Consider the following 14915-nt stretch of genomic DNA (forward strand, 5'->3'; position numbering starts at 1 on the left):
ATTTAAAAAAAAACGTCACTATCGCTTAGAATTATGTCGGTTGTTTCAATTTGAAGGACATATCTTCGGATGTGTTTGGTCCTCACTTCTACCAGTAGATTATGAAGATAGCCATTAACCAGATGACTGAAAGTGACCGGGGTGGTTTATGATGGGTTTTTGTTCTTTCGCTGAAAAGTAGTTGTTCATACTTAGTTAAAAGGACGCATATTCGTATGTGGTCGGTCCAGCTGATCCATTGGATCTTCGGGATAGCCGTTTACCTGATGACTTTGACTTGATCGGGGCGATAGAATCTAAAATTTTTTTTTAGGGAGATGATATAATTCTTCAAGTCTATAACTTCGTTAGAAGTTTCAATACAATGTTTCTAAGAAAATTGATCCAACCTTGGAAAGTGATACACAAACTAATTCTGTGTGCTTAACTAGTGAAGTTATTAGGCCTAAAAGACTCTAGAACAGTCATTGTATGTTATGGTAGCTTTTTATGGTGCGTAAAAGTTAAAGTGATACTAACTAAATCTTCTCGATTTAAAGGGAAGACTCATTAAGAGTTGTGTATGTCTCCATATACATCTTTCCGAATGATAGGCAGAAAAGCGATTACCCAGTCATACACGAGCCCGTGAGTGTTCTGATTTCCGAGAAGATAGTGTGTCAAGAACCTGTAGTGATCCAGATTCGGGACTTGCAGTAGTCTACTGTTTGAAGCTATGTAAATCTTTATTATTTAAAAAAAAATGATGATGTTAAGCCTTCTGAAGCCTATTTTGTTATAATTATCAATCAAGAGGCAAGAAAGAGAACGGGAAAAAGACTCTAAAGATCAAGATGTACCTACTGTTTAATCAGACACAACGGGTCGAGGTCAACTCAGGGTGACTTGGGGAAAGCCAAATAAGCTTTGAGAATAGATGGGAAGCATCACAATCTCTGATGTGTTGTCCGTTTAAGTTTTGAGCTTAATTGAACCTAATCCGTATCACAGAAGCGATGAAAACCATACTAAGTTGTTTACCTGCTTACAACCTGTTTCTTTATGTCATAATACCGCTGAACATGGATCTATGTGACAGTCATTTAATTAGAATGATTCCTGTTCGGATCTTTTCTAAAACATTCTGGTCCCCGTCAAGACTGAAATTTGATCCCGTGTACTTTATTTCTAAATTTTCACTGCATATGTCGTTTTATGGTTTAAAACTTGGTTACTTGGTCTTTGATCGTGACATTTAAATCTTTAAAGGAAATTTTAGAAGACAATCGTATAATGTTAAATTTTATAAGGGTCTGTTCTGTAAGTTTAATACTAAGCGAAGTTAGTGAAAGGGCGAACTTGTTACAGGGCGAAGTTAAGGGTAAGCGAAGTTAACCCTAACTTTGCCTGTGTAATGTCAGCCCTATATAAATGACTTTTGGTCAAACACCAGTTAGTATTTTCAAAACCCAGCGAAGTTATCATTATAACCCTCGGCGAACTTGTCAATCGAATCAGACCTTATTATTTTTCCTCAATTTCAATCCGTATTAAAGGTGTGTAGGGTCGGGATAATGTATAATTCATGTCGATCACGTTAATTAGATGACGTTTCAGGTCCGATTTGGGACCTCGTTCATGCTAACCTTTAAACACCCACTTTTTCAAACTCGTTTTTAACGTGTTCGTAACCAACTTGATTGTTTAGATCTCTTTAGTAACATGTTTTTTAGTGTCCACAATCATCAACTTCAACATGCAAACCCTCGTTTGGCCTACTGGACAATCGCCGTTTCAATTCAGGCGAGTTATAGTTTAGGTGAAGTTATTCTTAACTTCGCCTGCTGTTTTAATTTTTTTAACTAATCAGGGCGAAGTTGTTCAAGGGGCGAAGTTATCCTTAACTTCGCCTGGTTCTTTATATTATTGAATATTTTATCTGTCCTCAGGCGAAGTTATAGTAAAGGCGAAGTTATACTCAACTTCGCCCTTTCCCTAACTTCGCCTACACAGAAACTATCGTAACTTCGCTCATGGTAACAGGCGAAGTTATGATCTGCTTTGACGATTTTCTAACTTAGACCGTTTGTGGTGCAGATATGGCAGCTGTAGCAGGAGCCGGTGGTGCTGGTGGTGACGAAGGTGGTGATAACAACCGTCAATTCTTTCCGGGGACACAATATGTACATCACACTGGACCCGGATGCTAGCGGTGTTGATGATTATCGCGAGATCATCACTTTTCTTATTCGCTCGCGTATCTTCCATGCTATTACTACAACCCTACCCATTTCTCTGCCGAGCATAGAAGACTTCTGGCAGACGGTTGAATACGATTGTAGAGTCGAGCCCCCAGTCATGCGCGCCACAGTTAACAATCAAGAGGTGCAGTTCTCATCGGAACAGACAAGGGTCGCCTTGCAGTTTGGGAATGAAACGAGAGATGATCCTACAGACTTTGTTGCTCCATTCAGAGATGGTGCATTTTTAAGAATGGGCTATTCTGGTCCATTGGGTGACACTCAGAGACGTAAAGGATTCTTGTTGGATCAATGGCGTTTTCTCATGCACGTGATGATCGTATGCATGTCGGGTCGTAAGGCTGGAACAGACGGTATGGGTGCCACGATGCAATCGGCAATGACAGCACTGACTTACAACAAGCCTTACAGCTTCAGTCAGATGGTGTTTTATGAGATAGACCGTCAGAGACGAGCGGTGGCTCGTGAAAGATTCTTGATGTATCCAAGGTTTTTACAAATGATCTTGAATCATGTAGCTCCTACGCTACCTCAGCGCCGCCCAATTCGTTATGTAGAGAGTGTCAGCAAGAGGATATTTGCACAATGCAGATCATCGAGTGCTCGAAGTAAACCAGAGCTACGTCCACGACATACTCCGCTATTTGGGTATTTGATAAACCCGGCGTATGTTGCTCCTCGTGGAGACGAGTTTCGAGATCCGGCACCGCAACAGGCTGTTGTCTCTCAACCACCACCTGTGGTACAGCAAGCATTGCCTCCTGCTCCTGTTGTGGCGCCGGAGGATCAAGTAGACCTTGAAGCTGCTTTTGGTGGCCAAGGATTTTTCGATATGGAACGAGTTGATCCTGAGGCAGAGGTTCAGGTCTCAGTAGCAGAGGTTTCTAGTGCTAATGTGCAGTTGGTAGCTACGTCGGTAGCTGATTCTGAAAGAACCGACTCTGACTCCTCAGCTGATGATGTTGCTGAAGCAAGACAGATACTGGTCGCCCAAGAAAGGATTCAGGGAAAAAGAAAGAAAGATACATATGACAATGAATCTGATTTTGAGGAGGAGTTAGATCGGTTGGTTCGTCGATCGAAAAGGGCAAGAACGGGTGAAGGATCGGGAGCTGGTGAAAGCTCGAGGGTGGTTCGTTTCTCTCCACCCGCCTTATCTGGTATGACTATGGTCCCTGCATCGTTGTCTATGACAGGACCGATCACCTCAGGTGCCCCCGTGTTGACAACATCATCTTCTTTTGGCATTCCACCTACCACATTTCAGCTTTCGGCTCCAGAAATTGTTTCTTTGCCACCTCCTACACTTACTCCATCGGAGGTTGTTGCAAGATTCGTTGAGTCGACGCTGGTTGCCACTGCAGGGTTATCTGTTACAATACCACCTGCGGTTACTTATCAGCCTGTTTCTGATGTTCCGGCTACTTTGGGAATCCCTTCACCGTATGCTCAAGACACCTCTCATATGAGTTTATGATTTTGATGCAACCTTATTTGACTCAGACAGGATAGCAGCTCTTGAAAGGGTCGTGGCAGAACAGTCGAGAATAAACTTGATCCAGACTCACGCTATCCAGCGCCTTGTTGCAGAAAATCAGATTCAGTCGTCCCTCCTGATTGAGCACGGTAAACTTTTTGATGCTTTAAAACAGTTCTTAGCATCTCAGGGGGAGACGAGCTGCAAGGGTGATGAGTTGAGGACGAAGAAGAGGAATGATCGAGATGATGATCCCAATGCATCGAAAGGTGCAAGTGGTAAGTTGCCAAGAACTGAACAAACTCTTGGGACTTCCACATCTCAGGGGGAGTCTACTAGTGCAACTGGTGAATCAGGGGGTGATGATGTGGTGGTAGTGGATGATGTGGAAAGTTTGGATGATGATATTGTAGGTGACGACGATGTGTTACCGGTTGAAGAGATTGAGAAGATAGGAGCTGACATTGTAATTAATAGTGAGATTGAAGAGGGAGAGATTGTGGAGGAAAATGTTGAGCATGAGATTTCGGAAGTTGATAAGACAAATGTGAGTCATGATATGGGAAGTGACGAGACTGAATGGGAAGAGCAGCCGAGATGGAAAGAAGGCTACGCTCAATGGTTCGTAAAGACAAAGAAACCAGCGGATCCAACTATGTTTAAGAAGAGTTATAATATCAAAGGGTATGCTGAATCGAAGAAGGGGATTATATGCTGGTTATATGATGAGAAGTTAAGGCTGTTTGTGATTAAACGTTTTGACGGAGTTCAGTACTTCAAAAGGTTGCTGAGATCATTGAATACCTTGCCGGAGTGTGAGGTGAAGGATTTAGCCAAGTTGGGGTTGATAAACAGGAGTGATGATAATATGGCTAGGATTATTGGGAAGATCGTTTGGAAAGAAAGTATAAAAGATAAAAAGTTCTAGCTGTTAAAGCCGCAGAAAGGAAAGCTCATTGAAGATAAAGAGAGAGGAATGAGAGCTGATGGCAAGCCTTGGATGGTAATGAAGTATAAGCCTATCCGGTGTTTAAAAGAAGTGCCGATGAAACAAATGCCCAAGGATGTTCTAAAGGATCTGAAATGGTGGTATGTTGACAGTCAAATAGCTGAAGCGGTTATGGAGGATGAGGATGAACAAGAGGTGCTGAGAGTGTATGATCCTATGCACTTGGTGAATTTGTCTCAAGCTGACTTGCAGGTGCTGAACAAGAAAAAGATATTCTATATTCCTGCATGGAAAGAAGAATGTAGGTTCCCTGGACGGATCGCACGAGATATCTCGGTCTACTCAGGTGCGGAATCCCTGCGTAGATCGATACGAGTATAGAACACGAATCACACGAACACCCGTTATATATTATAACTCAAACACGTGATGTAATATCACAGTTACAAACTCTCGTCCTCACGTTACAATGAACTCGAACTACTGACACGAACTTAAACGACGACTTTTAAACCAAGCCGTAACCTAGGACTATAAATACACGACAACTTCGCATGGCATGTTCAGGCGAAGTTGTCCATAACTTCGCTTGACTAACAAGTTCGCCTGTTAAGCGAACTTGTCAGTAACTTCGCTTAAACATACAAAACATAATTAAACATTACAGACTCGATTACAGATACTAGACTATGAACTACTGACATTATGCACCAACAGACTCCCACTTGGCAGTAGCTTCATATTTTGATCTTTAAGCACTTGTCTTGTAATCTTCAATCTTGAATCTTCACGCATGCACTCCTTCTCTAACACAAACTGACACAACTCTTTGATACTTCCTCGCTTCGTCCTTCCAAACGGGAATATAAAAGATTTTCTTCTCATTAAGCACCTTCAGATCAGCTTGCGATAAGTTTACCAAATGCATCGGATCGTAAACTCTTAGGAGCTCTTGTTCATCCTCGTCTTCCATCACCGCATCTGCTGTCTCACAATCCACATACCACCACTTAAGGTTCTTTAACACATCCTTGGGCATTGTCTTCATCGGTACTTCTTTCAGGCACCGGATCGGTTTATACTTCATGACCATCCAAGGTTTTCCATCAGCTCTCAAACCTCTATCCTTGTCTTCAACAAGTTTTCCCTTCTGCGGTTTCAACAGCTCAAACTTCTTCTCTTTTATACTCTCTCTCCATACAATTTTCTCAATGACTCTAGCCATATTATCGTCATTTCGATTGATTAACCCCAATCTGGCTAAGTCTTTCACTTCACATTCCGGCAGTGTATTCAACGACCTTAACATTCTTTTAAAATACTGAACGTCGTCATACCGTTTAATCACAAAGAGCTTCAACTGCTCATCATAGATCCAGCAAATAATCCCTTTCTTCGCTTCAGTATAGCCTTTAATATTGTAACTCTTCTTAAACATTGTAGGGACCGCTGGTTTCTTCGTTTTGACGAACCACTGAGCATAGCCTTCCTTCCACCTAGGCTGCTCTTCCCATTCAGTCTCATCGATTACTGTCTCATTACCCATATCTGCTTTCTCAATATCTGGGATCTCGTGTTCAACATTTTCTTCTACTATTTCACCTTCTTCAACATCTTCTTCAATCACAATCTGTGCGCCAATCTTCTCAATCTCCTCAATAGGCAGCACATCATCATCAAACATCACATCATCATCTAATTCTTTCAAAGCATCAATCACATCGTCTTCATCATCAACCATCACCACCTCATCACCACCAACTGCACCTGCAGACTCCCCCTGAGCTGTGGAAGTCCCAAGAGCTTGAGTAGTTCTTGGCAACTCACCACCTGCATTTTTCGATGCATTGGGATCATCGTCTTTGTCATTCCTCTTCTTTGTCCTTAACTCGTCGCCTTTACAGCCTGTCTCCCCCTGAGATGCCAAGAACTAGACTATGAACTACTGACATTATGCACCAACAAAGAAGCCAAGAAATACCAGAGAGTTGTCTCTGTCTGTGTAAGACAGGGAGTTCATGCTTGAAGACGGGAGAGACAAGATTTTGGGATTACTAGACAAGTGATTGAAGATAGAGATATGAAGCTACTGCCAAGGGGGAGTCTGTTGGTACATGATGTCAGTAGTTCAGTATCTAGTGTCTGTAATCGTGTTAGTGTGTTTTGTTTTGATGTTTTAGTTAAGTTGTCTCACAAGTTCGCCTGATATAAGCGAACTTGTGGACAAGCGAAGTTATTGACAACTTCGCCTAGTCTGTTAGGCGAAGTTGTCGATAACTATATATGTTTGGCTACGGCTTAGGTCTGTTTAAGTTTTGAAGAACGTGTACTTGTGATTTGTATATCACGTGTTAAAGGAGTTGCAATACAACGTGTCTTTTGAGTATTGTAACGTGTATTTGTGCTTGGTTTTAACGTATATCGCATCAAACACTCGTATCGTCTTACGTAGGGATTCCGCACCTACGTAGTACGAGATACATCTGTGTAGATCCGGCTGGGAACCTACAAGATCGTCCCCAGTTCCTCAGTATTGGTTAGATTCAGTGGAGAAACTAAGAACACTATTGGGGAGATTAATCTCCCAATATATGTCGAAGGGGTAAATAAAATGCAAAAATTTTATGTTATTGACTGTTTATCTTGTTGCAATATCATATTATGCAGGCCCTGGATACATGATATGAAAGAAGTTCCCTCCACTTATCACCAATGTATAAAACTCCCAAGTCCGTGGGGGGTTATCAAAATCATCAGTGACCAACAAGACTCGAAGAATTGCTACACCTCTTCCATGAAGTGTACTGCCAAACCCCAGCAGGCGTAGCAATTACAGAAGCCAGCACGAGGCGTAATGGAGGCCAGGGAAAAAGAAATTAAAGAAGTACCTCTTTATCCCGAGGATCCTGAAGTCAAAGTGCTGATAGGAACTAGCATTCCTGAGGATATTGAGTCAAAATTGCTCAATTTCCTCAAATCAAGGCTCTCAACATTTGCATGGAAACATGAAGATATGACAGGTATTTCCAAAGATATTATGACACATAAACTTGGAATTGATAATTCTTTCAGGCCAATCCATCAAAAAAGAAGAAAATTTGCACCTGAAAGAAACATAATTATTCAAGAAGAAGTAGAAAGACTCTTGAAGGCAAAAATGATTAGGGAAGTTCAATATCCCCGATGGTTAGCAAATGTGGTGGTTGTATAGAAAAAGAATGGCAAATGGAGAGTTTGAGTGGATTTCCACTTCAATAAGGCTTTTCCTAAAGATCCATTCCCCCTACCACACATCGATTCAATGGTGGATGCTACAGCCGGCCACGAGATGCTGACATTTATGGACGCATCCTCAGGATTTCAGCAAATCCAGATGGAGCCCTCAGATAAAGAAGATACGGCCTTCATGACCCCCACAGGTATTTATTGTTATATTGCTATGCCCTTTGGACTTAGAAATGCATGTGCAACCTATCAGACGTTAGTTAACATGATGTTTAAAGAGAAACTGGGGGACATGATGTAGGTCTATATTGATGATATGGTGGTGAAGTCCAAGAAAGCTGAAGATCACCTCCAAGATCTCAAGACCGCATTCGATATCCTCGACAAATACAACATGAAGCTGAATCCTTCAAAGTGCCATTTCGAAGTAAAGGCTGGAAAATTCTTGGAATACATGGTCACTAAAAGTGGTATAGAGGCGAGTCCGGAGCAGATACAAGCTATCCTGAATCTGAAATCCCCAGAATCAGTCAAAGATGTTCAAAGGCCGGCAGGATAGCGACGCTCAATAGATTCATATCCAAATCCTCATAAAAGTGCAAAGAATTTTACGATATCCTGAAGAAAAACAAGAGGTTCGATTGGACCAGTAAGCATGAGGAAGCTTTATCATCCTTAAAAGCTTATCTTTCTTCTGCTCCTCTACTGGTAAAACCCGAGGAAGGTGAATCTCTATCTCTATATCTTGTTGTATCAAATAATGCTATAAGTGCAGTTTTGGCTAAGGATCTCAAAGGTCAACATCATCCAATATATTATGTAAGTAAAAGTCTTTTGGATGCTGAAACCAGGTATTCTTATCTTGAGAAATTAATTTTAGCACTTATTATGGCATCCACTAAACTTAGACATTATTTTGAAACTCACCCTATATGTGTCAAAACTAACTATCCTATTAAGTCTGTTTTGAGAAAACCAGAAATGTCAGGTAGAATGGCAAAATGGGTAGTAAAGATAAGTGCATATGATATAACATATGAACCTAGGACTGTTATCAAATCCCAGGCATTAGCAGATATTGTGGCTGATTTCACCAGTGAACTTAAAGAAAAGGCAGACTTGGAAGTCCAACAACTTGAAGAAACCAAAGATAAGTGGACTCTATACACTGATGGTGCTTCAAATGTTAGAGTAACAGGTCTCGAGATTCTGCTAAAATCGCCACAGGGGGACATTATACCTCAATCCATATCCTGCGGATTTCAAGCCACAAATAATGAGGTAGAATATGAAGCTTTGATAGCAGGATTACAACTAGCAATCAACATGAAAATCAGGTTTATTCAAGTACATGTTGATTCATTGTTATTAACTAATCATTTTAATGGTTCATATACTGTTAGAGGAGAAAGACTAATGAAATATCTAGAACTAGTCAAAAAACTAGAAAAGTGTTTCGAAATGTTTGATATTTCGCAGGTACCTAGGGAAGAGAATGTTGAAGCAGACACCTTAGCATATTTAGCTTCATCCTTCATGATACCAGAAGGTGTCAAGATCCCTATCATACATATCCTTAGCCCAGCAATAGGAGAGCAAGGTGTCAATGAAATATCAAAAGATGAAGAAGATTTGGGAGTCAAGAATCCTGAGAATAGTGAAAATTCTTGGATTATCCCAATCAAAGAATATATTCAGGATGGGGTTATCCCCAAGGATGAAAACCCAAGAGCTTTTCGCTCAAAGGTAATCCCATATACTATAATGAATGATATATTATACAGAAAATCTCTTGCAGGACCATATCTTAGGTGCTTGGAGAAGGCAGAAGCTCAAGAAGTTCTTCAAGATATCCACGATGGAGATTGTGGGAATCACACTGTGGGCAGAGCACTATTCTCCAAAATCCTGAGGACGGGGTATTTCTGGCCAACGATGAAGAATGATGCTATGAATTATTCTCATAAATGTGATGCATGCCAGAGACATAGCAACATTTTGCACCAGCCAGCTGAATCTTTATATCCTATTATATCCCCTTGGTCTTTCATGAAGTGGGGAATGGATATCGTGGGAAAACTACCAAGAGCTCCAGGAGGGAAAGTCTTTATGTTGGCTATGACAGATTATTTCTCGAAGTGGATCGAAGCGGAAGCCTTTGTTCAAGTCAGAGAAAAAGAAGTTATCTTATTCATCAAGCGCAATATCCTGACCAGATTTGGGATTCCGGCAGAGATAGTATGTGACAATGGCTCGCAATTCATTGGCAAGAGAACAACTAACTTCTGTGCAAGTTGGGGAATCAAGATGATCACATCAACACCTGTTCATCCTCAAGCTAATGGACAGGCCGAATCAAGCAACAAAATCATCATCAATAACCTGAAGAAAAAGTTGGGGTTTAAAAAAAGAAAGTGGGCCGAGGAACTACCTTTTGTTCTTTGGGCAGATAGAACCACTTCGAAGAATGCTACTGGTCAGACTCCTTTCTCTTTAGTGTTTGGAGCTGAAGCAGTTATCCCCACAGAGATGGTTATCCCAACAGCCAGAGTTACTCATCAAAATCCCAAAGATAACACTCGAAGTCTACTTGAAGATCTAGATGCGGTAGAAGAACTCCGGGATTTAGCAAAGATCAGAATGGCTTCTTATCAACAGAAGATAGCAAAGTCCTACAACAAGAATATCAGAGTTCGAAGGTTTCAAGAAGGGGATTTGGTTCTCCGAAAAGCTTTTCAAAATACTACCAATCCTACGGATGGCAAGCTCGCACCAAAGTGGGAAGGTCCTTACCTGATCGATTCGGAAGCAGGAAAGGGGGCATACAAATTATTTACTTTGGATGGTGACTTACTACCAAGGGCTTGGAATGCTATACACCTCAAAATATATTTCATGTAAGACTTCTATCCCGAGGATAACTGTTATACAAACAGTTAAGGTATGTATTCAAATTTATACTTTTATTTGTTTTTAATATTATTATTCCTCAAACATGGTACTGACTTAAGCATCGGAGGGGTGTTAGCCACCCCTCACTTAGATATGAGGAAATGAAGTTAACTTGGGCCTTCGTCGCCAGTTTCTAAGGGCTTTGTCGCCAGCTTATTCCTAAGGTATAAGGGGTTTTCACCTCTTCTAAGGTTTAAGGGATCTTCATCTCTTCATAAGATCGCCCGTAGAGCACGTTTATTCAGCCTTAGTTTGAGAGGCGAGGCCAGCACATGAAATATAGTGACTTGTTACTTCGTTATCCTCGGCTATTGGTTTGGATCTTGAGGTTAAAAGGATTTTCATCTCTTCTTAAGACGCCTGTAGTGCATGATTTATTCGACCTTAGTTTGAGAGACGGGGCCAGCACATGAAATATAGTGACTTGTTACCTCGTTATCCTCGGCTATTGGTTTGAATCACAAGTTTATGGTAGACGTACCATAATCTAAGGTTAAAGAGATTTACATCTCTTCTAAAGGGCCTTGACGCCAGTTCATTCTTAAGGTTTAAGAGATTTACATCTCTTCTAAAAGGCCTTGTCGCAAGTTCGTTTCTAATGGTTTAAGAGATTTTTCATCTCTTCTAAAGGGCCTTGTCGCCAGTTTATTTAGGCCTTGTTGCCAGTTTATTTAGGCCTTGTCGCCAGAATCTCTAAAAATATTTTCAAGATAATACTGATATTACAATTCTATTGCTAAATCCCCATGATTTGAAGGATATCCTAAACAATGATCTTATTGTAAATATAAGACGGTCTAGACAATTTCCAGGTTAATTGATACGCGGTTCTGGTATGAGTTACTATTTGCAAATATTTTATCTTTCATATTATTTAAATTTTATGACTTGATATTGGTTTATTGATAAAACTTAAACTATTACTTAAGAATTTTTTTAAAAAAAACTTAGAGTTTTTCTAAGAATGGAAAAAGTGAAAGAATGCCAATATAAGTCATAAAAAGTAGTACTAATATTATAATGCAGGAAAAGATGGTCCGGGTTTCACTCAAAACGGAGCCCATTCACCCGAACTATCATAATTATTCTAAGTGCAGAAAGTAAAAGACGGTTTGGGTTTCGTCCTGAACTAGGATCCCTCCACCAAACCATTATCCTAAGCTTATTACATTATCCTTACACAACCATGATAGAAATTGTTCAAAACAACCATTGAAAACACAAGAAAACAACCTTGAAACCAGGTTCAAACCTTTCCACCCTCAGCATTATCATCTTCCTTCTTCTCCAAATCCGTCGCCTCCCCAGCCTTAGTCTCCTTCACATTCTCACTAGCTCCAGCATCCTTGATTACCTCAGAAGTCACAGCCGTCTCATCCTCTTCAAGCTTCTCCCCCCTTAGCATCTTGAGCTTTTTCTTCCAAGCTACAGAATTCCAAGAATCCATCACATGGCCCTTCACTTGCGCTTCCTCTGACATCTTGATCATCGATTCCAGAATGCTGGCGGCTGCACACTTCTTGGTCTCCTCAAAAAACTCAGTCTTCTCCAACTCAAATGAGGCTTTGAGATCCGAAATCTCCTTATGCTTCTTTTTGAGCAGCTTGTCCTTGGTGTCAACAGCTTGTAGGAGATCGGCGAGCTTGGCTTCAGCCTCTTTCTTGGATGATTCAGCATCTTGGGATATCTGACGGTAACTTTCGGTTTTCTGTTATTCCCAAATTAACATTAGTTTTTCTGCAGATTACTATTGTCTGGATAAACAAAAATACTTACTGTCCCGAGAAAGTTAGCAAGAGCTTGAAGTTTCTCTACAGCATCAGTGATGGTCATATCAGCAAAGGGCTCGGTTTCGGCCGAAGTGGTGGGTTTCCTCTTCTTCTGTGCAGCACTTTTTTGGCGAGTAGTTGGAATTCTCACCGAAGGGGAAAGTGTCTTGGAGTGTTCTTGTTTCACCACAGTCCTATCCTCAATAAGATCGTCCAAATCCACTAAGCTAAAAGACTTTGGCTTCGGCATCCCTACACAATGATTTATCAAGTTACTTTCGAGATAACAAAATCCCTCGAAAACCTAAAATCCCCAAAACACTTACCATAATTCATGCTCTCAGTGGGTTTAGCAGCAATCACACTTGTTTCTCCTGTTTCTTCCTCTAACCAAAACTCCCTTTCCTCTGCTGGAATCTTGAACAAAGCCTTGAGCCTTTTATTCGTCTCCTTCCTGAACTTTATCAAATCCTCAAACACAACTGTCAAAAAACAAACCATATTAAGCTGAATCGTTTGCAAAAGAGAAATTATATCCTACAGATTTCCTACCCTTATGAACCCATTTAATAGGCAAGTCCATCCCGTTCGGAATAGAATCTCGACGGACGAAAAAGAAATGTTTTTTTCCAATCAGGGTCTCTACCGTACACCTTGGGAACCATGTAAAGACGGCTGGACTTGGATTGAAGACAATAGCGAAAGGATCCGTGAGTCCGGAGGTTATAAGTTGCGGCTATCTCGGGCACACCTATGGACAACCCATGGGTTTTGTTCAAACGATCTACTGTGGCCAAAACCCTCCACACCATTGGCATGACTTGCGAGTACGAGAATCCGGTCACGTCAAAGAACTCTTGGATGAGCGGGGAAAATGGGTATGAAAGGCCGATCGAAAAGGGATAATAGAAGAAACACACCCGGGTTTTGGAAGAAAAATCGGCTTTGGTTTTGGGGTCGTAAGGTCTGATAATGGCTTCGGAAGGCAGAAAACCTGAATCTTTCAAGAACCTGATGTCAAGATCCGAGGTAGCAAACGAGAAAGGATTGGGCGCTCGAGGGGTTCTCTTTCTCATTATCGTTTGATCGAAGAGAAAATTTCAAGAAAATAAAGAAGACAAGGAAGAAGAACTGACCTGGATTTGAATCGATGGAAGAAGTATTGATTTGAGATTGGGAAATCGTTTAATTATAACCTGGAAGGGCGGTTATAGACTCTCCTCAATCCGCGTGCACGTCCTTTTAGTTGGCAGAAGATATTTTACTTTTCAAAATTTGAATTTTTATAGCTGTCGCACCTTATCTGTAAAGATTGGGGGCAATTGTTGGGTGTAGATTTTTTATCCTCGGAATTAGGCATAACTTAAGGATGTTGACTTGAGCAGCTATTCTGAGGAAGGTACGTTGACTAATTCAATCGTCCTATATTATCTGATTGTTTTGCAGATAAGAGCACGTGTTAAGTATGTTTATAAGAACGTGGATTGCAACGGAATGCTACTGGAACTTCGTCAACAAACAACGTGGGCAGTAACGGCTTGTTGAAGAAATAGTCTAGGGTTTCCGGAATAATCGGAATAACAGTTGTAATCTTCTTATTATATATTGAGCTGATAGAATCGATAGGTCACACACATTCACTTGTTTAGCAGCTAGTACTCATTGTATCACTTAGCTCACGATCACTAATCAGCTCCAACCTTTGTATCACCGGTTTTACTATTAATAATATTGACGGTGATAGTTTTCACCGTCCGGGGGTTTTTTGTGCTGGAGATCATAATAATCCAGCGTTAATTCGACCAAAAGTTAAGTTCATAATCTTTAACTGAAGATATTCGACTAAAGATTACGTTGTAAACTCTTGACCGAAACGAATATTATCATAATCAGTTTTTTCCCTCGTAATCATATCGTTGTGTTCAATCTTACAATCATTAAGCACTTCACCTCACGCACTAATTTGATCAAAAGTTGCTTTGTCAATTTTTGACCGAAACATGTTTCATATAAAAAATCTGATAAGTTTTAATAAATAAGCTTTTAAAAAAAATTGAAACATAGTCTTGTTTAGTTTCTTTTAATGAACACACTGGTATAAATTTTATTAAAAACAGAGTTCGTAAAGAGAAATTATTTTTTAATATAAAAATATACAAATATTTTTCTTATTTTTCTAAACATTTTAAAATTTATTATATACTTAATTATTAAATAAAGCTATTGTTTTTTTTATATTTCTAGTCACTTTTAATAAAAGCAACAATTATAAGTTGTGTTTATTTAATAAAAATAGTATTAAT

Source organism: Bidens hawaiensis, unplaced genomic scaffold (assembly GCF_021521415.1).
Source record: "Bidens hawaiensis isolate Kalapana, Puna unplaced genomic scaffold, B.hawaiensis_p1.1 tig00419466_1, whole genome shotgun sequence".
NCBI classification, from domain to species: Eukaryota; Viridiplantae; Streptophyta; class Magnoliopsida; order Asterales; family Asteraceae; genus Bidens; species Bidens hawaiensis.